The sequence below is a fragment of the Hylobates moloch genome, unplaced genomic scaffold (assembly GCF_009828535.3).
Source record: "Hylobates moloch isolate HMO894 unplaced genomic scaffold, HMol_V3 SCAFFOLD_15, whole genome shotgun sequence".
NCBI classification, from domain to species: Eukaryota; Metazoa; Chordata; class Mammalia; order Primates; family Hylobatidae; genus Hylobates; species Hylobates moloch.
Genome location: NW_026652290.1, coordinates 18,545,494 through 18,572,274, shown reverse-complemented (window position 1 = coordinate 18,572,274; position 26,781 = coordinate 18,545,494). Strand labels below are relative to the sequence as shown.

Sequence of the window (26,781 nt, the reverse complement as noted above, 5' to 3'; positions counted from 1 at the left end):
TGAAACAGCTAGGGAACCCATTTGGGATAAAAAAATAAAGTTGAATCTCTTTCTGGCACTTTTACCTCAAAATAAATGCTAGATGGATCAATGTTTTAAACATGAAAAATGAAATTCTAAAAGACCGAGAAAAAAAATCAGAGATTTAAAAATATACAGTCTTGGCAAAGCAATGTACTCGCCAAGTACTTTCTAAGTACTATGCAAGCTCCAAAAGGTCATAAAACAGATTGATACCTTCAACTACATAGAAATTCTGCCTGGAAGAAAAAACCCTCATAAACAAAAAGAAGCAACAAATGACAAACTGGGGAAAGATATTTGCAACTCTTATCGTGGGCAAAGAGCTAATTTTCCTGATATAGAAATGTTCCCACAAATCAATAAGAAAAAGATTAACAAACCAATAGAAAAATGGGCAAAGGATATGAAGTTCACAGAAAAGAATTACAAATGCCCCTGGAACTCACACAAAGATGCTCAGCCTCATGATAAGAGAAAGGAAAACTAAAATTCAATAAGATACCATTTTTCCCCCTATCACATTGGCCAAGATGTAAAAGTGTGATATTCTGGGCTGGTGAATTTGTAGAGCAACAGGCACCCTCGCAGACAGCTTTGCGGGACTGTAGCTTGGTACGCCCTCTACGAGAGCAATTTGGCAATGCTATCAAAGCTAAAAATGCACACATCCTCCAATTCGCCAACTCTTCAAGGAATTCACCCTCCACAGACTCACTTGTGCATGTGTGAAATGACAGCACTTCAGAGCCGCTCAGCTTATAACAGCAAAAGCTTGGAAATGGCCTGAATGCCTATCAAGAGGGCACTGGTTAAAGAAACGATTGTCCCTCCAAACAACAGAATTCTGTGCAGCAGACGGCGCCTGAGCGATCTTTGAGAACTACTGGTAAGTGACAAAAACAAGAATAGGGTGGATAAGCTCAGGCATGGAATAGGGTGGATAATCTGCTACTGTTTACGTAGAAGCTTTTCTTCTTCAAGTATAAAAATCAATTTGCTTGTATTGGCACAGGCTTTTTCTAGTGGCTCCACGAAAAATGGATCCTAGTGACACTTGAGGGAGATCTGGGTGCCCGGGGACTTGGGTTGGGGGACTAGCTTTTCACTCTATACCTTTGTGTGACATTGATATTGTGGACCACAGGTATGAATTACTTATCTACGATCAGATATATGTATACATGTGCATACGTGTATGTGAGTGTGCAAGGTAGGCCGTTCACAGGGTGATCCCATTGATGACAGGGAAGAGGACAGACCCTCTGTGTGTCATTTAGGCATGTCACAGGGCTCGGAGGTCCCGGACCACCAGACCCTGAGCTGCTTAAATGAAGAGCGGCCTTCAGAGGCCAGCAAAAGGCCTCAGCCTGGGGCTTCCTTGTAATTTCCCGTAACAGGTCAGGGGGTCGCTGATTGCCATCTTCCCTTGATACTCGCACTAAATATCCCCATTGTCCTCCCTAGGCTCCAGGCTAAATGGCCCCATACAGAAGCCAATCTCAACTTCAACTTTTCCCCTTCTCTGCAAAATAATGTCATCTTTCTCTGGAGTCCCCAGGCTGTGTCCATCTCACTGTTCAGGGGATTTGACTTCCCAGCCAGCCCAGCCCTGGGAACCGCACCTCCCATGGAGCCATTCTGCTGGGATGGGTCGGTGGGTGGAGGAAGCAGGTCATGGCTTCTGCCAGCCACCTAATTGGCCAAATGATGTCCATCTGCCCTCCAGAACAAGCTGCAGGGACCCAGCTCTGAAACATGCAGAAACCTCTCTCTTTTTGCGGCTTCTTCTCAGGCATGGAATAAGGGCTCAGTCATCACGAGCTTCCCTGGAATGCTTGGAAACAGGGTGGGAGCTAGGATTTCCAGACTCGCAAACTTTTCTCCCACCATCTCCTAGTCTTGGCCCCACCACCGTGTCCTGGATTGATTACCACGCCCTCCTAATGGGTGCCAGGGGTGGAAAACTGTGCTCCTTACCCCTGGCGGGCCACAGACCTGAGCAGGACGGACCCGGGGTCAGAGGGAGCAGGGGCTCAGGGTGGGCTGCTGTCACCAAACCTCACTTCTCTCCAAACTTCTAGTCTTGCTGCTGCCTTTATTCCATACTAACCATGGAACTTTTTATCCACGAAGCACTTTACATCCATCATCTTAGTTAAGAGGGCTGAGTTCATCTCAAGGAAACCACTATCATTGTCCCCATTTTAATAGGAGAAAACCGACGCTCAGAAAGGTTCTGTAATTGGACTCTGCCACATAGACATAAACCAAGATCTGGCAGGTTCCAGAGCTCTGGATCTTTCTATTATTAGCATAAGACTTCCCAAAGCTGTCTCACCCTTCATACTCCAACCTGTAGCACCAGGGGTGGTGAGAGGGACGGGGGACATTCAAGGAGGTTGGTGGCCTCTCTTGGGGAACTGGTTTCGACTCCACAAGCAGAGGTCATGCACCATTCCTACTCCAGCCTGCGATGTCGCGGCCCCTGAGCCAGATTCTGGGGTGAGGGAGAAACAGACGGCCCAGCTGGGAATGAGTCCTGGGAATTAGCTAGAAGGATAAAGAGGCAGAATATCCCAGAAGAGACTGGTCCACTCAGGGGGTGAGGATTTCAGGTGGATGAGCTAAGAAAGTGCAGGGAGAGAAGCCTGGAAATGGAGGTCAAACAGCACAGAAGATGAACGCATGCAGGTGTGGGGGCCGAGTAAAATGAGGCAGAGGCCAGAGCCTTAGGGCTTCTTGGGAAGAAGGGGCTAAGCTGGGGGACCCCACCCTGCAGCCCTGCTCCCGAGGAACCACCTTTTCAAGAATCTGGCTTGAAGATCCCAGTAGGAGAAGATAAATTGGGTTTACATCCCATTTCCATGCTAACTAGAGTTTGACCTCATGCAAATTCACCTCCTGGGCCTTACCTGACTCATCAGTGAAACAGATGGAAACTCCTGCCCCAGAGGCTACAGGAGGATCAAATGAGCTAATGTGTATGAGGTTGGAGCCACAGTGCTTGAAGCCTCAGAGGTGCCCCTTTCTGCCACACAAACCATTGGGGGTGACCACATAGGAAGGAGACGGGGAAAGAGGGGCAGGGGCTGTTATGATCATTCCACTTGTTTCCTGCTTCTCAGAACCATTCCCCTAAGAAGCCCGCAGTCTCTTGAAGGTCTTACATCTAAGGCTTCCAAATTCAGCCCCCTCAAGGCCATTCCAAGCTGGCTCAAAAATTGGGTCCTGCCTGGGAAGGCTCATAAGGTTTTGAGCAGGGTCAGGACTGGTAGAGACAGCTGGAGCCTGGGGAGGGGTTGCAAACGCCTGCATGGATTAGTTCCACAACCTCGGTCAAACCCAGGTGGGAGATGGTACTGGACAGAGTGCTGAGGGCCCAGGAGGAGGCTGCTGTGGCCCTGTTCAGCCCCTGCCCTCCAGAAGAAATGTCTGCACGTCATACACCGCAGCAGGCGGGGCAGGGACTCTCTAGCTGCCTGATAAAGGCTGCAGAGCCCAGGGCTCCTGGCGAGTCCCTTCCCTCTCCCAGCCCCATGCCTGGCAAGGCCTCTTGCTCCTGCCTCACCAGCCAGGGCCCCAGAGCACCCTAGCCCCCTCCCCTCGGATTCCCTCCTCCTCCCTTCTCCCACAAATGAGATGCTAATTTATGCCCCTCCCTGTATCCTAGCAGATGCCTGGCCCAGCTCTGGCCCTGGTGCCACCTGCATGCCAAGTGCTTCATTAGCCAGGAAAGAAGACTCTCGCCCTCCTTCGTCTAATCCTCACCAGTGACCTTCAGGAGCCAGGCACCTTCTGCTGTCCGGGGCCTGGGACGGTGCAATCATCAATTATGCCGTGGCCTCCGCAGCTGTTCCCGAATGGATTTCTTGCTCAGAGAAGCGTGTTCGAAAAGCATCTAATGGAACGGATCATCAATTTGTTTGAATACACATCTAATCTGATTAGGGGGGCACTGGCCACCAGGGCAGCTAGTGCAACTGAGCCTTGACATGGCCCCAGGGAATCATAAGTGGGGTGGCAGGGCCAGTCTGGGGAAGGAGGGTTGTGTGCCCTGGGCCTGCCACCGAGCCCTCCTTGAGCTCAGCCCATGGTACGCCCAGCCAAAAAAGTCACAGAGAAAAGCAGAACGCATCACACAGATGCCAGGAGAGCTGGGCCCATGCCTCCTGTTTTTCTATAGCCCTGGCACTGGGCACAGAGCCTGGGACAAAGAAAATGCTTGGGAAATATGTGGCGAATGAATGACAATAAGACCCAACACGGAAGCCAAGGGATGTTAATAAAGTCATCTCTGGGACAAGACTAGGTGATGCCTGTATTGGGTTGAATACGTCTCCCCTAAATTCAAGTCCTTCCCAAAACCTCAGAATGTGACCTGATTTGGAAATCGAGTCTTTGGAGATGTAGTTTGTTAAGATGAGGTCACGCTGGAGTAGGATGGGCCTTCTGTGACTGGTGTCTTTGCAGGAGGAGAAGAAACACAGGAAAAGAGACACACAAGGAGAAGACAAGAGCCAAGTAAAGACAGAGGCAGGGACTGAAGCGATGCATCTACCGGCCAGGGAACGCCAAGGACTGCCAGGAGCCACCAGGCAGGCCTAGGACGGGGGCAGGACGGAGCCTCCCGTTGAGCCTGCAGAAGGAGCATGCCCCTGTCACCTTGATTTCAGACTTCTGGCCTCCAGAACCATGAGAGAATAGATTTCTGTTGTTTAAAGCCGCCCAGTTTATAGTACTTTGTCATGGCAGCCCAGGAAACTCATGCAATGCCTGCAGGAAGCTTTGTCCATCATTCCACAGAAGGCAGCACGGCAGAGAACCGGAAGGAAGTCCGAGCCCTGCCTCGCTGGACGTAGCTGGTCCTTCCCAGACACACCACGTGCACCATGCCACTCTCTTCCCTGGGGAGCCCTTTCTTTCCTTCTTTACCAGGAAAACGTCGGTGTTCAATCCATGTTAGTTCCTGTCCAGCACCCTTTCAAATCTCAAATGCCACATCCTCTGTAACTCTTCTCTAGATGTCCTCCTCAGATTCCGGAGATCACCTCCCTCCCAGCATGCTTGGTGATTCCCATGCTACATCCCCCACTGCTGGGCGTGCTGGGGCTCCCTCATCTCCCTAGCTCCAGAGCCTGGCAACAGCCTGGCCTGCAGAAGAGCCCAGATCCATGAGAAAGTGGGCAAGCAAACTTGCTGTGGACCAGCGGGTCCCTCCCCTCTTGGGAGCAGACCAGACTGGAGATCACAAAGTTCCCTACTAGCCCTGACATTATAAGAGCCGAGTAGCCATCTGGGGGATGACCTTACTGGGCCCTGTAATGGGACCACCTGGGTTCAAACCCAGTGGACTCTGCCACTCACAGGCTGTGTGTCCCTGGGCATCACTCTGTAACTCTGCTGCACCTCTCCTGAAAAATAGGGATAGTAGTGCCTACCTCATAGGCCTGTGGAAAGGGGTATGTGCTTCGACCAGTGCCTGGTACAGAGAAAGAGCCCTTGAAAAGGAGGCTGTTATTATTCCTCATCTTGGCTTGGTGTAACCTCTGCAAGCCCATCTCATAGCCAGGGCCTCCTGTTTGAACCGTACAGGTAAACAGGGCCAAAGCACCTCCAACCTTGCATGGAAAAAAGACGGTTCTCATTTCCAATAGGTTTATTTTGCAATTAACAGAGGGGAAGGGAGCTCTTTCTTATATTTCCCTTAGAGGGTTCAGAGATTAAACTTATACCATTGATTAGAATGTTTTGGCCTAACGGTGCTAGTATCACTTTAGTGTATTCAGATTCATTTGAGCTATAAAAGCGGCGATAATACAATGTTCACTAACTCCTGGAATTCCTCCCAAGAAGCCCCGATGGTGTTACGTGGACCACAGTCCTCTTCCCCTCAGTGACCCCAAGGCAGGACAGCATGCTTGGAGCAATTATCCAGTTTTACAGCTGAGACTTGAGACCTCCTAGAAATTGATCAATGGCCTGGCTGGCCTGGGTGGCTTCATGAGACTTGGCTCTGCCTCACCTCTGTCACTCTTCTCACGGGTGACTTTCTCCACCATGCAGGTACCACTCTTTTGCCCATCCCCTAAGCCTGGGGACTCTGGTGACAAAGGGACACTGGCTTCCCACAGGTCTGCAGGAGCCCAGAGCAACGACTCATAGGACCAGGGATGCTTCCAAGAACCCACAGTCTGGGGGTCTCTGGTGTCTACCTCCTTGTCAACGATGATGCCACCAAATGCAGGGCACAGAAGGCTGTGCCGTAAGGAAGGGACCAGCACCCCAGAGCTCTGGCTGGCATGCTTCCCAGGGGCAGCCCCTGTTCCTCCTCTTGCCCACCCTTGGAGAAGGGCCATTACCTAAAAGGAGGGAGAGATGGAAGTGGGGGAAAGATGGGAATTAGGGGCGGTGGCTCTGAATTAACCCCAGCATTGGTTTCCCAATATTGAATAAAGAGGGCTGAGCTGGACAGCAGGTGTCCTTAGGGGCTTGACCTCACCACCCCCAGGCGGGGCCTGTCTGCCCAATTTCAGGGGCTTCTCCTCAATTTCCTGGCTTCAGGGTGAGGCTGCTCAGCCCAGGGGCAAGAAAGAAAGGTGGGTATTTGTTAAAGGCCTACTCCACGCCGAGCAACTCATGTTTACCCATTTAATCCTCCCAGCCTCCTTAGGGGAGGGCTAGAGGACTTCCCTTTTATTTCTCTCATCTGAAGCTCAGAGGAGAGAGGTACCCAGTCACATGTGTGTCAGTGGCAGAGCCGGGTTTTGAACCCATAGCCGCCTGCCTCCATGCAAGGCCTCTGACCTCCCCTCCGTCCAGGCTGTATTTGGAACCCAGGAACAGATTCCGAGGCTGGGCCCTGCAGGGCAGAAAAAACAAAGCATGAGTCGCTCTCCGCACGGAGGCTGAGAGATGGAGCCACCGCTGAAGAACACACGTTCGTCAGGCTGGTGACCCCGGTGTACCAGCGCTTTGTGGCGTGTAACAAAGACTCCCGAGCAGAAAATTGGAGTTCAATTTGCCGTCCATCCTGTGCGCAGTGCTCAGCCCATTCTAGTCCCTGGCAGGCACCTCTGTGCTTTATCATAAATAATAACACCATGCGGCTCTATGGCCCTTTCCGCAGTTACAGTCCCCGAGCAATTTACAAGCCAGATTATACACAGAAGCCTGCACATGCCTGCCGGCCAGCACATACCACACACACGCGGCCTCCTCCCCAGTCACCCCCGGGGCCCACGGCCACCCTGGTATCCTGGTGTCACCCATCTGGGGCTGCACCCAATCTGGAGGGAAGCAGGCCCTTGTGCACCCCTGGATGCTGGGCTCTGCTCCTGCCCCGGTCACCTTCTTTATCCCTTTTACTGGCTCCCGTGGTTGGCAGAGAACTCATGAGGTCTGGTGGCCCACTGCGCCTTGCTGGACCAAGATCAAGGCCACTTCCTCTCTCTTTCTTTCCATTTTAGAAGGAGCTTCTGGACCTCCTCCCCTCCAATCAGCAGTGGCCCTTTGTCTCTACCACAGGGAGCCCCGTCTCTCCTCAGAACTTATTGGGGGTGGGGGTGGGGGGGCAAAAGCAGCAACAGAGACCCAAAAGTTCAACCACTCGCTTCACAGACGAGACCCCTGGGGCCCAGAGAGGTGCAGCAGCTCCCCTGGGGACTCTGTATCAGCTGCTGAGCTGAGACCAAAGCCCAGCACCACGGGTGCTCAGTCCACTACACAGCAGAGCCCCATGGAGGGAGGTAAACAAAGGTCTAGGGCAGACTGGGCTGCTCCCTCTGAGCATCTAGAAACTTCCCCAGAAGCAGAAGCTTCAGGCAGGGCCTGGAGGGGCTCCAGCAGCAGCTCCTTCCCCCTCTTGCCATCAAACTAAATAAGAGGTCAACTATTGTATGATGCCATTTATATGAGATATCCAGAGTAGGTAGATCCATAGAGATGGGACTCAGATTTGTGATTGACAGGTGGTTGGGAGAAAGGGGAATGAGTGACTGTTAGTGGGTACAGGCTTCCTTCTGGGGTGATGAAAGTATTCTGGAACTCAGTGGTGGTTGTACATCATTGTGAATGTACTAAGCGCCACTGAATTGTTCACTTGAAAATGATTTTTTTTTTTGAGACAGGGTCTCGCTTTGCTGCCCAGGCTGGAGTGTGGTGGTGCCATCATAGCCCACTGCAGCCTTGAACTCCCAGGCTCAAGTGATCCTCCCACTTTAGCCTCCCGAGTAGCTGGGACCACAGGTGTGTGCCACCATGCTTGGCTAATGTTTTGTATTTTTAGTAGAGATGAGGTTTTGACATGTTGCCCAGACTGATCTCGAACTCTTGGACTCAAGCAATGTACCCACCTCGGCCTCCCAAAGTGCTAGGGTTAAGGCATGAGTCAGTCTTAAAATGGCTAATTTTATGTCATGCAAATCTTACCACCATCAAAAAAAACAAAAAATAAAAAACATACAAGGGGTGCCAGGTGTCACGTGGCCTCCTACTTCCCCTCTTCTCCCTGCCAGCCCCATGCAGTCCTTGGGAAGAAGACTAAAAAGCAACTCCAGGTGCTGTGCTCCTTCCTGCGCTAAGCCATCATCTGGCTCCTGCCTTCCTGCCTCCCGCCTTTGCCCTGCCTGTACTCAGGAGCTTCTCCCATGTGTGGGCTCAGGTGCTGGGTCTCCTCTGGGTTCTGGAGGGTGGGGATGCTTTTCCAATCACTCTCAAGTTTGCAGGCCATTTGCAATGACAGAAGGCCTTGGCTTTGCTAGTGGATGGGAGTCAGGGGGCGGGGGTGAGCCCCAACTTCACATTTACAGACTGCTCGAGACAGAGTCAACACCTGTTTTCTGAGCCACAGTCTCCTGGCACGCACCAGGGAGTCCTGTGACACCTCCCTTGCTGGGTTTTGTTAGGATTCAATGCCATAGAACTGGAGAAAAACCCGGGGATACTTTGCCTGGCTGAGGGCTTGGCATACAGAGATCATAGGAACCAGGCAGGTGCCAGGCCTCGTGCTGGTGCGTCAAGTGTATTTTCTTATTTGCACCACACAGCAATGCCGTGGAGTTGGAACTATTCACGGCCTCAGTTTACAGAGGAGGGCACTGAGGCTTGCAGAGTTGAGCGACTCCCAAGGTTACATAATGGAAGTGGCCTGGATGGTGTTGCAGGTCCACATTAAAGGTTTGTTTTCTTGCTCCTTCCACAAGCCCGGTGTCATCAAAGACCAACCCAGAGTGTGCAACTCTGAGCGCCCCAGAGAGAGAAGGCAGGGCTTTGCTCTGGCGGAGCTCTAGGGTGGGCGGATAGGCTGCCCTAAAGGCAGGGAGGAGAGATGCTGTGCCGACCCCTGCTCCAGGCTGCAGCCACCTCATCCTGGCCTGGCTGCCTTTGCCCATGTGCCTGGTGGCAGGTGGCATTCCCAGACAACAGCCTGGCCCACCTGCTTGGGGAAGCAGAGGAGTCTGCTGAAGGGGGGCAGTTGGTGGTGGGGAGGGACAGACGGCAGGCCCCCAAGTTCCAGGGACTGTATTCATTATCCTTGCCTGGGAACCAGCTGGGGTTCTCTGCCGCCTCTGCTCTTCTGCTTTGAAAATGCATAGCCCATCTGTGGTACAGGAAAGGTGGCTGAACCAACATCTGCAGGAGAAGGTGACGGTATCTCGACTCTGCTATCACCTCCTGATGGTTATCTACCCAGGGAGGTCAGCAGCTCCCCTTGCTTCTCTCGCTCAATGTCATGTCCCCAGATCTAATCAGCACCACCCCACCCACCCCAGCTCCTCTCTGGAGGAACCTGGGGCCAGCAGCTGATACCAGGGAAGAGGAGAGAGACAGAAACACAAGGAAATTCATACTAATGAGAGAGCAGACTGGGCTCACCCTGAGCATCTCCATGGTGCCAAGGTTCACATTCAAATGGAGTTTGTGACTCTGTCTCTGGTCCCCAGCTCCTCTTGCGGGTGGGATGAGGGAGGAAGAGGCAGCTGAGGCTGGACATCAGGGAAGGCCCTGGGCTGGAGGCCAGGCCCTGTCCCAACTGTGGCTGCCACAGCTTCTCAGCTTCTCTAGTGGGAAGCTTCTGTGGAACTCATCTAGCCCAACCTCTCTTGCTGGCAGATGGGAAAACTGACGCAGAAGAGACCAAGGGAGAATTGGAGCTGGATTTTCTGATACCAAGTCACTCTGTCTCACTTGATAGCTCTTGACCTCATTTTTTCCATCTGTTAAATGGGCATGAAGGTTTCACAGTCACCTGCTGTCCCCTTCCAAGTCTAGGCTCTGCAATTGGGCCTTTTTGAGGATGTCTGGTTATGCCAGGAGAGCCTCTTTTCCCCGACAGAGACCAAGCTTCCCTTCTTGATGAGAGGAGGGCTGGTGCTGCTGAAAGCTCTTCATGGATTTCTGCTATGCCCCATATTAAAGGCTGAATTGCATTGAAGTCCTAATCCTGGATACCCGTGATTGTGATCTTATTTATTATAGAAGCGGTCTTTGCAGATGTAATCAAGTTAAAATGAGGTCATGAGAGGGGACTCTAATCCCACATAATTGATGAAAAAGACACAAGGAGAAGATGGCCACGTGAAGATAGGTAGAGATGGGACAAGGTAGCTGCCGGCATGGGAACGCCAGAATCGCTAGCAGCCCCAGAAACCAGAAGAGGCAAGGATGGGACTTCCCTTACAGACTGCAGAGGGAGCGTGGCCTTGCTGGCACTTTGATTTCAGCCTACTGGCCTTCAGAACTGCGCGACAAGAAATTTCTGTTGTTTGAAGCCACCCAGTCGCGGTACTTTGTTATAGCAGCAAATGGAACCACCCCCTCACCTGTACCCCCCAATTAACAGGCCGGCACTGCGCGGAGCCCCTTTCTCTATGCAGGTTTCCCAGATGCTGCCCCAGCAGAAGTGAGCCCCCTCTTGTATGCTCACATGTCCATCACGACAGCCCTAAACTTCTGAGAGCCTTACTGGACCTGGTACATCTTGGTCATTTCTGTACCTTCAGTCCTTAATCTGGTGTCTTCCACAGAATAGGAGCTCAGTGGACATTGAGCAAGGGAACGAATGAAAGGGATTTTCCCACCTCCAGGCTCTGTGGTCATCCCTTACCTGCCCCCGCATCCCTCTGACCTGTCGCTTCTCATTCCTAGTGGCTACTTCTCCACGCTTGGGCCTCCGTTTGCCCTCCCTGGCCCCAGAATCGCGTCATGACAGCTGGTCTGCAGTTGGGCCTGAGCTCAGCTAATGGTGACTGACGACATTCTGTGCAGCAGGGACCCTCGGGCAGCAGGATTGGCATGTTGGCGGGAGGCACAGTGTGATTGATAGCTTACGTGTTGATAGGTCCTTTCCAACCTCTTCCCCAGAGGCTGGAGCTTTCTGGGAAGGAGACCAACATGGCCCCCGCCCTCCCCAGCCATTCACCGTTCTTCTTCTGTTGCCTCCCCTCTTTCCCAGAACTAAAATTCCTGCCCTTCCCCTGGTGGGCTGGGGATGAAGGTGGATGGGATGTTTAGTATTCTTGGGCTCAGGCAGAGAATGAGGGGCTCCTTGTATTCCTCTTTTTCCTGCTGGGACATCCTCATCCAGACAGAGTGATGTGAGAGTCACACAGCTATGGTGCCCTCTTCCCTCTAGCATGACTGGAGCAGGGGGCCTCCTTCCCAGGACCCCCGTCTGCAGTGATGAGGGCCGCGCACCTCTGTGCTCTCTGTGTGTGATCCCTGAGCCCAGGTAGCACCACTGTTCCGTTGCACAGATGAGAACACTGATGCTCAAAGACATGAAGTGACTTCATCCAGGTTACACATATGGTCAGTGTAGACCCTGGGATTGGAATGCCAAGCTGTCTATCTCCAAAGCCCACGCTCCTTCCACTGCAATGCATGAAGCGGTTTGGAAAGGCAACAGAGCCATCGCTGGGTGCTCCCTCCTCAATCATGCAGACGTCTCAGGCAGGAGCAAGGGTTCCATCTCCCCTCTGAGCACATCATTCCCATGGACTTGGGCTGCCTGGGAAAGGCAAAACCATCACGTGCATCCCACGGGTGAGGCCGTGGATGGCTGTCCAAGACCCACCTTCCTAGGCCTTTGTGGCCCTGGGCAGCCAGGCTACTTCTTTGGGCCTCATTCCCTTTAGGGCATGATGAGGCTCGTCTCTGCCCACCCCTCCACAGGGCACCAAGGAGTAAGCGAGAGCTGGCCTTTGAGGCAAGAAGCCCGGAGAACCATGGGTCTTGTCCCCAGCTGTGTGATATCCAAGACAGGCTCTCCATGGGGAACTGACACAGGGAGAGGGAGGGCCCCAGAAACAGCCCTCGAGGGGGCGAACGCCAGGAGGGTCCTAGGAGATCTTTGCTCACTCTAGCCAGGCCAGGGGCATAGCAGGCAGGAGGGCAGGCCAGGAGCTAGGGTTTGGCAATGGTCAAAGCCAGCAAGGGAAAGGGAGAGTTTACAGGAAGGCAACAAGTTACTGGAAAGGACAATAAATTAATATAATAGGGCTGCTTGGCTGGTGACAGGGAACAAAACACGTGGTCCAAAAAAGCCCCATGTGAGATTGTCAATAGGATGAATGAGAAGGGAAGAGGGAAACGGGGGAAAGAATGGGAACCGGAGGCTCACTGAGCAGCCTGTGGGAGGCGGCGAGGTGGCTGTCCTCACTGCACCACCACCTCCTCTGCCTCTTCTCAGAAGATCAATGTTGGCATCAGAACCTTCTCTCCAAACGGCCCCGCAGGATCCCATCCCTATCCTAGAACTCATTCCCTTCCTTTTGCACTGGCTCCCCCATCCCTACCTACCCAAGAAGGATCCCCCCCACCTTAGCCCCTAGATTTCGGTGCCCTTGACTCCCATCCCATGCAAATGCCCTCAGCTCTTAGCCAAAATGCAGAATATGCATTTCAACCATTCATTCTTTCACTCAAAGGTCAATTCATTCATTCAGCAGATGCTTTTTGAGCACATACTATGTGCCATGAGATGTCAGAGTGAGCAAGAAGGAAACCTCTGCCTCAAGGAGCTCCCAGGCTCACAGGGGAGATGGATGGGCCACTTGGCAGTGGGACAAGTGTGCAACAGAGTGAAGCCCTTGATACATCAGGCTGCTGCAGAGGCACAGCTTACAGGGCCGTAATGGCCCTGGGGAAGGTGTCTCCAATGAGCATCCTAAATGGCACGAGCCAGGCGGGGCAGTCGGGAACACTCACAGGCAGACGGTGTCATTGGTGAAAAGCCAGGATGTGTGTGAGGAACGGTGGCTTCTGGGAACTTTAGCTATTTCAGCATGATGGGGCTGGAGGGTGCAGGGCTGGGGGCTGCAAGGTGGGAGGAGATGTGGCCGGCCAGCACAGGAGCTGCAAGAGCAGGCCTGGGTGAGATGAACTCTGATTCAAGCCCTGGCTTTGCCAATTAGGACCTGCATGACCTTGGGCCAGTCAGGTAACTTCTTTGATCTGGTTCCTCTTTGAGGAGAAAGAAGGGGGTGGGAATAATATATTAATACGTGCTTCAGAGGAGAAAATGCAGATGTATCTCTCAGCTTGGCTTTTGGGTTTTGAATGAATCAATGAATGAATGAATGGTGAGGATCAGAGTCCTAGGCTTATAAATTATGCCAAGGTGCTTGGATGTCATCTGTGGGTGGTGGGGAGGCACTGATTTTGAGCGTGTGCGTGTGTGTGTGTACATAGGTGTGTGTGTGCACGTGTATGTGTGCATGTGTGTGTGCACATGTGTGTGTGCGTGTGTGTGCATATATGTGTGTGTGTGCATATGTGTGTATGTGTGTCCTGAGGGCTTGTTTGAGTGGCAGGATCAGCCCAAGGCCCCACAAACCCACTTCTGTCTCCATCTCCAGCCTTTCTTAGAGGAGAGTCACGTGCAGTGTGAGGAAAGATGAAGTTGAGGATGTTCCTGAATGATCTTTGATGAGCATGCAATAAAGGACCCTCAATTCCTCAACACAGAGGATCTCAAAGTGATGACTTGCCTTGTTGATCTTTCCTGCTCAGTGAATACCAGTTATAGGCCAGGCCCTGGCAACACAAAGAGGTGTAGACATGGCCCTGCCCAGAGGCCTTCACAAGCTGGCCTGAGAGATAGGATTCACACTGTGAGGGATGACTAACGGTGTGAGGCATCACCAGGCATGGGCTCACTGCGGATACAGGAGCTAGGCAGACGGGCACTCGGGGAAGAGTGGGGCCACTGAGGATTGGCGGGGCAGTCAGGGGAGCTCCAGGGAGGAAGGGGACCCTGTGAGTCATTTGCTCACTGATCAATCCAATGGCATTGGACTGTCACTCTGCACAGGAGGAGGGGAAGGGGAGCAGGATGATGTAGTCTTTGAGCTCATGGAGCTTAGCATCTACCAAAAAACGCAACGTTAAGCAGGGACTGCAAGAGTGGGGGAAGGGGTGTGGATGGTGTGCAGGTGGTGGTGGGAATGCATAATGCAAAGGAGAAACCTCTCAAAAAGGTCACCCTTATGGCAGACAGAAGCCAGGCACAGGGAACAGCAGGGTAGGGAGTCTGGAGGGAAAGATAGCCTGGCCCATTCACATCTGACTCAGAACTGGAGGGGGGCTCTTGTGGTTGGAGTCCTAATGGCAAGAAGAGGAAAGGAAGCGGGAACAGGAGGAGAATGCAGGGGCCTGCACTGGCCTCATTAGTGAGCCACACCCAGGCTCCAGGGCTTTATCCTAATGCCAACAAGAAGGCCCTGAAATGACATTTCCAGCCTGGCAATTTTCTGCACCCCCCCCGGCAGTGCAGAGGAGTGTGGATGGAAGGAGGTAGGTGTGCCGGCTGAGAGTCTAGTTTGGAGGCTGCTGCTGTTAAGACTCCAGGGCAGAGATGATCTCCCAGGGAGAAATACCTCCTTTGGTGGACTTCATTTTCTTTTCCATCCTATGTGGAAACTGTTCCCTGTCCAGAAGAAAAATGATGCTGAGGGGAGAGGAGGTGGCTTTTTCACTAGGATTCTGGTGCTGCCGATGGGGGTGGTGAGAAGAATGGGGACTGTGGAGCTGTTTTGGAGGTGGAATCAACAAGATCTGTGTTAGATTGGAGGGTGGGGGTTGTCTGGGTGAGAGGGAAGCATCAGCAGTGAGCGCGAGGTGACGGAGATGGAAATACCGCAGCTGGTTTGGGGAGAAGATGCCAGGTCCAGTTTCGGGCATGTTGTGGCCAGCTGGTTATCCAGGTGGAATGTTCAGGTGCTAGCCAGGCCTGGACCCCAGAGAAGGGGTGTGGAGCCATCAGTTAGCACATAGGGGAACTGGAGCTGCACACCTTTCAAAATTTCCAGAGAGAAAGGGGAGAGTGAAGAGGTAGGGAGCCCTGCAGTCTTTGCTGAGTACATCTCCAAATCTCCCCAGCTTCTTTTCCCATCCTGGGTTCCTCAGCCCCATTCCTAGTCTGTGCAGGTGCAGTGAAACTGTGCAGGTGCAGTGAAAGAAGCAACATGTATGAAGAGCTTGCAATGTGCCAGGTTGTCCCAGGTGATGCACCAAATCCACATGACAATCCTTCAAGGTCACTACCACTTCTCTAACAGATGGGGAAGCAGTGACGCAGTGAGGCTGAGGATCTGCCCAAGGTCACCCGGGAGCGAGCAGTGGAGGGACTCACACTTGGGGCCGGTCAAGTCCTTGGCTCCAGCTCTCATCCCAAGGTGACTTACTGCCTCACTAAGCCCCAGGTGAACAGGGAGGGCTGCTTGCTCTCTGTTCTCCACTGTGTTCCCCCAAGCCAGGGGCTGAGGCCTTCCACTCCTCCATCTCTCTCCTGCTCTCTGTTGACTCTTTGACACTGCAGGGTCGCCATCCAGTACAGCAGATCAATCTCTCTGTGGCTTATCTGCTCCCACTGCATTTATCCCCTGATGGTCGAAGCTTTTATTTCTGGGTGAGAGGAGCGTCCCCTGGCCATCCCCAGGCACAGATAACTTATGGACCAGTCAATACATCCATTACCCTTTGGACCATGGCACCGAAACAGGTGCAAGGAGCCAGGGGAGCAGGCCTTGCCCCTGCACCTCTGTCATCCTTGAGGTCCCTGAGCTCTGCCCAGCTTCTGCAGCTCCTTCTGGCGGCTCTCACAGAGTCTTCTCATTGTTGCCCCCTCTTCTGTCTTTCTTGAGTCCTCTTATACCATTTTGGCCACCTGAGCCTTCTGTAAATACCTCCTTTAGGGGCTTAGCTTTCTTTTCTGTCATATGGGGAAACTATTTCCTTGTCCAGAAGAAAGATGATTCTGGGGAGCGGGGAGGTGGTTTCGTCTGTAATGAGCGAAAAGCATGCATGAGTGGGAACCGGGGAGTCCTACAGTCAGTACCGAGGTTGGGGATGGCTGAGGGAGGACCAGGCTGGAAAACAGAGATTTCACTTGGGTCTGCCTCTACCACTGGGGGCTGGGAGACTTTGGAAAGGCCACCTTACCCCTCTGTGCCTCAATTTTCTCATCTGAAATGGAGGTAGCACCATCAATATGAAGAGTGGAATGATTATTAAGCAAGGCAGGCTAGGATGCTGCCTTGTTAATAAACCATAGCCAAATTAGGTCAAGGTACTGGGTGGAGTAGTGTTCCCCAAAATTCATTTCCACTTGGAACCTCAGAATGGGACCTTAATTTGGAAATAGAGACTTTGCAGGTGTAATTGTTTCTGTTAAGATGAGGCCATACCGGATCAGAATGAGCCTTAAGTCCAATGACTAGTGCCCTTACAAGAAGACCAGGTGAAGCCACAGAGACATGCAGGGAAGATGGCCATGGGAAGACGAAGGCAGAGATTGCAGTGATATATCCACAAGTCAAAGAGCACCGAGGGCTGCCGGCAAACACCAAAAGCTAGAGACAGGCATGGAACAGGTTCTCCCTCAGCACCTCCAGAAGGAACCCACTGGGCTGATACCTTTACTTTGGATTTCTGTGCTCCAGAACTCTGAGATATATTTCTGTTACTTGAGTCACCAGTTTGTGGTACTTGTTATGGCAGCCACAGGAAACACATAGAGTTGGTAGAGATATGTCCTTAACAGTGGACCCATTCCTGCCACCCAGTAGGGTTGAGTGAAATTCTCTATGGACATGGGCAAGGTGGAGGGAAGTGGGCAAAACCACCCTTCCACATCTTGCATTCCAGTCAAACCCATACCTGAAGAAGGGGATAGCTAGCTTCTTTATGCTTTGCTCTAGCTTCTTGTCTCCTCTCTGGCATCCGTTTGTGATAGTCCCCTCCTGCATTAGTCCATTTTCACACTGCTATAAAGATACTGCCTGAGACTGGGTAATTTATAAAGTGAAGAGGTTTAATTGACTCACAGTTCTGCATGGCTGGGGAGGCCGTGGGGGAAACTTACAATCATGGCAGAAAGCGAAGGGGAAGCAAGGCACGTCTTACATGGCAGCAGGAGAGAGAGAGAGTGCAGGGGAAACTACCAAACACTTATAAAATCATCCATCAGCTCTCATGAGAACTCACTCACTATCATGAGAACAGCACGGGGGAAACCGCTCCCTGATCCAATCACCTCCCACAAGGTCCCTCCCTCGACATCTGGGGACTACAATATAAGAGGAGATTTAAGTGGAGACACAGAGCCAAACCATATCACCTCCCTAGGATCCACAGAACACCCTATATACAAGCACCCTATATGCAATGGTAGGGGCCGTAAGCCTCTGGCAGGGGTGTAGCTTGTACTGCTGGTTGGGTGAGAGCAATGATGTCCAAATGGCACTACCACATGCATCCCTTTCACCTGGTCTTACAGTCTCAATTACCCCTGGCATTCTCCAAACTTCTCCCCATGATGGTCTTAACAAATGTCACGGCACCATGTTAATTTTCAGAAAGGAATCATTTTGAGCATCTATTAGTGAGAACAACCATGCCCCTTGTGGCCCCAGTACAGCATCTAGCTACAAACCCATAGGAAAAGGGGACCCCATCTGTGTTCTCTGACAAGGGGCATAAGACTGTCCCTAATCACCAGCCCCAGGGAGGCTTGAGGGATCTCTCTGGGGTGTCTGACTATGCTAGTCACTCACTTCCTGACTCTGTAACCCTGGTTACCACCACCTTCTCCTAGTCCTCCTCCTTTTCCCGCCTTTCCTTCCCTGCCTTCCTCCTGTGATTCTGAAATGTTGATGTTTCCAGCTTTCTGCTCTGATCTTCCTCATTCCCACCCTCATCCCTTGGAAAGTACGGCTGCTTTTCTTTTCTGCTTTTAGCTATGGCCTGGATGTGAATGCCTCCCAGATCTTTAATCCTGATTTCTTGCCTGAATAAGTCAACTGTATTTTGATGACCTCCAACATGCTCAAAAGTTTAAAATATCCACAGCTGAGCTCTGGTCTCTGCAAGCTTATAGAGGTCCCGTAATTTTCTAATATAGTTAGCGGTCTTGTTTGCACAGTCGTCCAATCCAGAAATAACGGTGCCATCTTTGGATTCTTCTCTGCCCTTCCCCCACCTCTGACCACCCACTCACCCCCAGGCCCTGTGAGCCCAGCTGCCTGTTCCAGCTCCGGTGCATAACACGGCATCTGGTCCACCGCTGGCATTCAATAAATATTTTCTGAACTAACAAATTAGTCCTGCTGGGTTTACCTGCTAAGTATTCCTTAAACTGGCAAGCCACCCCTGCCCCATCTCTGATCTAGATTCCATCTGCCAGGCCCTTACCGCCTCCCAGCCGCCAGTCATTAGCCCAATCTACTTAATTAAAGGTATTTCTAACCATGTGCTTCCTGTTCAAATTCCTTCAATGGCACTCCATTGCATACAGGATAAAATATGCCTCAATGGGGAACACATAGCTTTTTTTGTCACTGAACCAGAGACATGGTGGAAATTCCGGAAATACTGATTCCATGGAAGGGCTTAACAACTTGTGGTTTCCTCACAAACCACACACCCTTTCCTCTGGGCCTTCACTCCTGTCAATCCACTGCCTGATGCCTGTGGCCTGTGCCCACCCACCAGCTTCTCCTGGACACTGCCAGTCTAGCCCCAGAGTGGTTGAGGTGCCTGTCCCTGTCGGCACCTTCTAATCCCCATCATGGTGCATTACAATGATCTCTATGCATTCGTCTTTCTCTAGAGACCAGATGTTCTAAAGGGGGGTGATTCTGTACTCCTGCCCCCAGCTCCCGGGGGACCACTGGCGATGTCTGGAGATGTTTTTGGTCATTACAACTGGAGGGAGGGGGATGTTATTAGTGTCTAGTGGGTAGAGGCCAGGCTAAATGTCCTACAATGGACAGGACAGCCCCCCCACCGACCCCCCACCAAGAACGATCCAGCACAGAATGTCAACCGTGCTGAGGCTGAGAAACCCCGGGCTAGACAGGAGTGAGGTCCATGTCTGTCCATTCCCACCTCCAGGGCCTTGCCTTGACCCTGCCACGCAGTAGGCCCGCATCGTGTGTCTGCTGAATGAACATCCCCACACTCCACCCCAGGCCTAGAGTGAAATTGGATCACTTCTTCTGCAAACAGGAGGCCTGGGCTGTGAAGAAAGGGTGCTGGCTGCCTCCCAGGCCCCAGAGTCAGGTGGCAGGGGAGGAGGCAAAGGACAGTACTGTCCTTCAGAGAGAGCCACTTACTCCAGGAGCCAGGGCGGATGCGACCAATTTAGCTAACAAGTTGCCAGGGCTGTGATGACGTTGCCAGACAATGAAATTGCCCTTCTTATCAACATGGACTGCCAGACTGATGAGACAAACAAGCCTGTTAATTAGGCCTGTAATGGCAGCCGCAAAGGGTACAGCATTTCCAAGGAAACGGGGGGCTGGAGGCTCTCTCTTGTCCCACCAGAGATGGGGCATGCAGCGGGGCTTAGTTGCATCCCAGGCAGGAAGGAAGGCTCATCTTACCGTGGTCATGGCCCCACGAGGCCCGGGCCCAAGAGGGTGGTTAGTGTGTCCGTCTTCAGTCACAGGCTTCCCAGGGGCAGGGCACAGCGCAGTAAACTCTACTGTGGCCCCTGGCACAGTGGTTTACCCAGACAGGCACTTAATAAAGGCATTTAATAAAGATGAGTATAAACATCAAAGGGCCCCTCTCCCCTTTCAGGTTCCATCTTTCCCTCTTCCTCTCCAGCCGCTCCTCGGATGCCCATCTTGCTCTTGCCTTTCTCAGACCCTCTCTGTCCAGCCCTCTGTGTAACCCTCATGCCCCTACAGGATGCAGGCAGAGCAGCGCTCCATCAAGCAAGGCCCAGAGAGGTCCCCTCATCGGTATCCCCTTCGGCTGGTATGTGTTGGTGGGATGTGCCAGTCACTGCCTCCTGACCCCATTCCTCAGCATCCCTGGTCCTGCAGCCAAGGACACAGGTGGGCGTGCAGCCAGGCCACACTCTGGGGCCCCGGGGCCGACTGGCACGGTGCCTTGGCCTGGATTCAGAGGCAGGTTGCCGAGCCTGGAGGAATGACATCCCCAGAGCTGGCGGGCACATCCCCTGGCAGTCTGTCTGGTCATTGGGCAACGGCCAGCCACACAGGTTTGTGTCCCAGCAAGAGTGCAAACAGTCCAGGACACCCCATGTCCCTGGACACAGGCCCTGAGGCCCTCTAGGGGAAACGCCTAGCTCCAGATCATCACTACTGCCCACCATCGTTTCCCCGGCACAGGGAGGTCCTTTCCACCTCCAAGACTCAGGTTCCAAAATGCTCTGTGCTGCCACTTGGACCACACCCAGCTACAGATGTGCCAGAAAGTCTCCCAGAAAGGGCCCTCCCCCACCCCCCCACCCCCCCCCCAGACAAATTGGGGAACCCACTTGGGCATCACCAGCACCTTTCTTGCAGCTCTCTCTGTCTTCGCCAGGTTCCCTGTCACCAGCAGGCCCCTTCAGCCTGCCCTCCAGCTCCTTCAAGGAAGTTCCTCTTTGAGACTCTGCCCCCAAAGAAGGGTCATTATTGCTAATGCCTTTTCTCCCCCATCTGTTGTGATTGTTTACACTCCACTTGCTAATTAGAGACTAATTAGCTGGTGCTGAAATTCATCACTTTCCAAACACAATGCGGCAGCAGGAAAAGCACAGTGATGCAGGCAACATCTGCACCTCCGCTTGCAGCCAAGACGCCATTCTGCTCCGCCTGCTCCCTGCTCCTCCTCCTCCTCCTCCTTCCACGCCTCCTCCCCTCCTCTTCCTCCTCCTCCTTCCCACTCTCCTTCCAATAAGCCCCTAGAAGGCCTAGGGATGTCTGTATTTTTATTCAGCAACCACACGACAGTGCAGTGCAACGGCTGGTAGGAGAGACTCAGTCCATCCTTGCTGAAGGAATGAATGCATGTGTAATGAACGAATGAGGATCAAAAAGCAGATGCGAGAGCGAGTGTGCTGCTGGGGGAAGGGGAGTGGAATTAAATAGCTGGTGGGCAGCGAGACACAGCCGTCCATGATTCTGAGGAAGGTGGCACTGGGCAAGGCAGGGACCGGGAAAAAAGCATTCCTGGGACAGAGAGGCAGCGCTAAAGAGACGATTGCCGACAGATGCCTGACCTCTGAGAGGCCTGGGGGGTATGGAGTGGAGGGTTCAGGGACAGCTTGGGGGGTGGGAGAAAAGAGACAAGAAGGAGAAGGAAGGGGAAGTCAAGTCACAAAAGGAAGGGGCAGGAAGATGCACAAAGGCAGAGCGCGAGACTGGCAGGGCAGCAGGGAAGGCCGGTGGAGGGGAGGCAGAGGTCGTAGAGTCCTGGCCCTGGCTGGATCTGGTGAGGAGGTGTGACTGCATCCCAAAGGTCTCTGCAGCCTGGGATTGAAACCATCCATTTGCATGACAGCTGAGAGTGGAGCAGGCCTAGGCCCTGACCTTTCTTCCTCTCATCTAGGGGAAAGCGGCTTCTATTACCTAAACTCCCCTTCTTCTCAGTAGGCTGGGGGCAGCGGGCCGGGCTCCCTGGACTCCTTTGCATCTTCTAGGCCTCCTTGTGGGGACACTCCGCGATCGGCTGATCAGCCCACTGCTGGGTCTAAGGAACCCAGGAGGAGGGAGGCAGCCTGAGACTCCAAGGGGCAGGTGGGGTCTCTAGCCCAGGCCTTGGTGCACAGTTTGAGAAGCAGCCCCCAGGACATCCTGGACTCTGGAGGAGAAAGAGTGGAACCTCTTCCCTGCCCATCTCATAGTGACATCCCAGAAGACACTGCCAATCCCCAATAGTCCTGACCAGGAAACCAAAAACCTCGACACCAAGCCTCATCCGTGTGTGAGGACAGCATGGGGCTGCCCCCTTGTGCATGGGTTGCATACGTTTCCCATCCCGCCTTCCTTGAGAGCAGGATTATGGGAGTCACAGCCACTCAGGTTGCAATCCCCGCTCTGCCACTTTGTGCTGTGTGGCTTAGAATGCGCTGCATAACTTCTCTGATCTCATCTGTAAAATGGGGATCTCCACCCTCCCTCCTGGTGTTGCTGACAGGAAAAATGACATAATGGCTTCGTCTTAAGCACGGTGCCTGGTACTGGTGTGCACTTGCTGGATGAATGGTGGGTTGGGGCATTCTGCAGTCCGGCTGCCTCCTGGGGAACGTAGACTGTTTCCTTCTTCCCCTATCTTGCTTCACATGTGTGCTGGTGAACACTTAACATCCAGTTCCCCAGGAAAAATAAAAAAGCCCTGATTGCCCACCATTGCCAATTTCCCTGGTGTAAATGCTCTAGCCGTGGCTGATTCGAAGCTATTGGTGGGACATCATGGGCCATGGATTGGGAAGAAAGGCACACAGGGAGCACCGGCTCTGCCTGCCATCACCAAAGTAAGGGTGTGGAGCAGAAATCTCTCTCTCTATGGATGCGGCTGGCAGGGGGCTGATTAGGAACCTGGGTGAGGTCACTGAGTTCCTGGCACACAAAGCTGCTTGGACCAGAGTGATCATTGTTCATGTGGGGAGAAGGCAGGGGGCGGCTGGGGGTGAAACATGCCCTCCATAAGGACCACGCCCACCCACCATGCCCATCCTTTCTTCCTAATTCTTCCCTTTCCTCCACGCCCACCCTGACACTTTTCCTTTTCTGATTTCACACATCTTAGAAACTCTTGGCCGGGCGCGGTGGCTCACACTTGTGATCCCAGCACTTTGGGAGGCCGAGGCGGGCGGATCACGAGGTCAGGAGATCGAGACCACGGTGAAACCCCGTCTCTACTAAAAAATACAAAAAATTAGCCGGGCGTGGTGGCGGGCGCCTGTAGTCCCAGCTACTCGGAGAGGCTGAGGCAGGAGAATGGCATGAACCCGGGAGGCGGAGCTTGCAGTGAGCCGAGATTGCGCCACTGCACTCCAGCCTGGGCGACAGAGCGAGACTCCATCTTAAAAAAAAAAAAAAAAGAAAAAAAAGAAACTCTTACCCGGTTCCACATGCTCTGCCTATGCTAGCAAGGAAATCCCAATTTCCCCGCCCTGCAGTTCATGGACCAGACCACACCTGGGCTATATCAGCATCGCCCGGGGGGCTTGTTAGACCACAGAGGTGCAGGGCCCCACTCACAGCCTCTAATACAGCAGGTCTGGGTAGGCCTGAGATTTGCATTTCTAGCAAGTTCTCAGGTGATGCTGCTGCCCTAGAGGCCATCCTTTAAGAACCACTGGACCAGGGTCAGCAAGCAGGTCGCTGGGATCCAGACAGCTGCAGGCTGTGCTGTTGTGGAGGGTTTGGTGTTGGGAGTTCAGAGGCTCTTTTCCAGCCCCAGAAAAGCCTATGACTTACTTCCTTGTTGGCATTCCACCCCAACCCCTCTCCAGCCTCCTTCCAAGGCTTCCGCTGACCCCCGCACCCCTCTGCCATCTACACCCTCCAAACCCCCAGGCTGCGCCACTTGGGCACCTCCCACCTCTCTTTGTACCAGGGCTAGGTGTGCCAAGGCCTTTTCAGGCAGGGGGAGAGCTGACCAGGGGGGCTGCACAGAGACAGCTGGCGCTGCTGGTTATTGTCCTAGAGGCAGCAGAACACGCTGCCCCCACGCCAGTGCGGGGGTCGCAAAATCACTCGTTGCTTTCCTTCTCCAAGGTTCCACGTGCAAGCAATGCACAACTAGTTTCTGCCTCACATCCCCTGGCCATGCTGGGGGCAGGTGACAATGGTCCACTGGGGGCCTCTCTTAAGTTGGGGGGCTATAAAAGTGGTTCCAGAGGGCAAAGGAGACCGTAGCCCCGCTTCTTTCCCTACTCAGCCTTCCTGCCGATATTCCTATCTCGGCCTCCTGAGTAACTAATCCCCCTAATGGGATCAACGTCTCTGTCCCTGCACTTTATTTACATAATGGGTCAGGGAGGCCTTCCTCTAAACAGGTTGGAGGACCGCTGGGTGGAGGGGCAGGAGTGAGATCCGGGGTGCAGGAGCATTAGCTCGCCCTAAGGCTTTGGGGACTGTGAGGATGGATCATAGCATGGTGCTGGTTGGAGGTGGTGGCTCAGCATCATGACGGGTGTGCATGCGTGTGCGTGCGTGTGTGTGCGCGCATCATGTGTGACTGGGCGCTCAGTTAATACTCAGCTGCAGATATTAATCCTTTTTTATGCAAAGAGGCAATGGATTGTGAGCCCTGAGAAATCAAAGTTGAAACTCAGCCAACCTCCTGCCCTGCTCCCCTTTCCCCTGCCAAATGGCCACGTCTGTTAACGAGGGAGATAAACGGAGAGGCCATCAAAGCAGATTTCCAATCTGTCGATTTCGCTTTGGGGCCTTCAGAACTCGGTGGCTCACCTCCCCCTTCTGCCCCAACTCTAGCCTCCTCTGCCTTCGATTCCCACTTTGTTGCCCAGCCCCCATGCTTTTATCTCCCAAAGTTGGATCTATTGACCCGGCTCATAAGGGCTCCTTTCATCGGGCTCCAGATCTGCTAATGGAGAGGCAGGCGGAGGGCAGAAGGGATGGAGAAGTAGGTTCTGCAGCCTGGAGGGTGGGGCCTGGGGAGAGGGGGAGGTTTGGGGGGATGAGGAGGTTGCCAAGGCAGACTGAAGCCTGTGTGGGTAGGGACATGCCCAGCCTGGGATGGAGGAGGTGGCAGAAACCAACTCAGGGAGGGAGAATTGGCCCTAAGGAGGGGGAAGGAAGGCCCTTCTCAATGTGCCAATCCGATGGTGCCTCTCCCTGCTGCATTGACTCAGTTTCCCCACTTCGAATTCACTTTGCTCTTCCATTGTCTTGCCAAGAAGCAGCCTGAACCCATTCTTATGAATGAAAATAAAAAAATGACACTGGGGGAAAAATAACGAAACAGTTTCTCCATTCACAAACCCCACAAAGGCTTAAAGAAAAGAGGATGAAGAGGGCGGAGGGGTCATCTGTGCACTGATCTGACCTGGCACGCAGTACCCACTGATCCCTTCAGGATGGGTGGTTTTATTTCCATTCTGCAGATGGTAAGAGTGTGTATAGGTAACTTACAGCTGGTACCTGGGAGACAGACTTCTGACTCCAGGGAATGGAGGTTTTCACTGCACTTGGCCTAGCAGGAAAGGCTCAGTGAATATCTAGTAATAGCACAGACTCAGAAGCCAGACAGACTGATCTCCAGTAGGAGCCACGGTTGTGCTGATTTTATAGACAGGGAAACTGAGGCACGGATAGGTCAAGCAGCTTTCCAAAGCCACCCACATAAAAATCAGCTGACCAGTCTGCTGGCTCCTGAGTCTGTACTCCAGCCGCTCCACCAGGCCTCTGATTTCTTCTTCGCTTTGGACTCCCCTTACCAGCTTCCCCTGGCCTCCACCCATCTCTCTGTCTCCTTTTAAATGGATCATTTAGGGTCTTCTGCCAGAAACTCACCATGTGATGCTGGGGCCTCGGAGCCCTAACCCAGGACTCCGGCTTTAAAATGTGCAAGGATAGCTCTTTCAATAAATACAAAAATAAGTAAAATAAATGTGCACACGTGACATTTGGAAAGATGAATGGATGAGCAAACCACCTCCTGGCCTCCGAATGAACGGAATCAAACAAGTTCTCGCCCACACCTAGCCCACGCTGGGGATTCAGGGAGGGAAGCTCTGGAGAAACATCATGATTCCTCTGGAAGCACCCACCTCTACCACATCAGGGTAGAGGAGAGGAAGAGGACAGAAAATCACATTAGCGGGCACCCAGTGTATGCCACAGCCATTTCTTCTCAGCCTTAAGAGGCTAGGAGTCCCACCTTGGCCTCAGTGTCAGCATTTTCTAGATGGGGCACTGACCAGTTAGGAGCAGAGTGGGCCTAGAAGCCAGGCCTCTGGACTCCCTTGCCCTGGGCCCAGGAGGTCACCCCATTGCTGCTCTAACCTTCAGAGCACTTAGTTTCTGAACTACCAGTTGCCCTTCTGATCTCCTTTGTAGACCCTGGAAACATTCTCTAGAACATAGTGAGCCTCTCTCTAAGAGGAAGGGGGCAGGTGACCTCAGGAGAAGGCTGGAGAAAGGACAGGTGGAGTGGCCTTATCATGCTGCCCTGCCTCAGTTCCTTAGAAGCCCCCATTCCCAAAGAGAAGAGGAACCAGGCTATGGCCCACACCCCAAATTTCCTAAGCAACTAAGGAGAAGTTTTGGGGATGCTTCCTTGTCACCTGAAATGTGTTTGGCCATCACTCACTGGACAGGCCGAGCAGGCCCCTTAAAGAGAAAAAACAACCATTAACGGGGACAGCCAGAAATCATTCATCTGTCATCAAAGTGAAGTGAAGTCTGTGAGGGAGACAGCCTGGGAGCGCCGGGGCAGGGTCAGCAGGAAGGGAGAGATTAAACACCCAGCCATACATCAGCCCTGCTCGGC

The 26,781-nt window shown here is 52.9% G+C and overlaps 1 long non-coding RNA gene across 1 annotated transcript; it reads left to right on the top strand.

The window, feature by feature from the left end:
• The first annotated feature begins 802 nt into the window (after nucleotides 1-802).
• LOC116483831 (uncharacterized) lies at nucleotides 803-5,863 on the top strand. Its single transcript, XR_004252370.1, has 2 exons — nucleotides 803-910; nucleotides 3,695-5,863. It is a non-coding gene; the product is annotated as an uncharacterized LOC116483831 (long non-coding RNA).
• The last annotated feature ends 20,918 nt before the right edge of the window (nucleotides 5,864-26,781 follow it).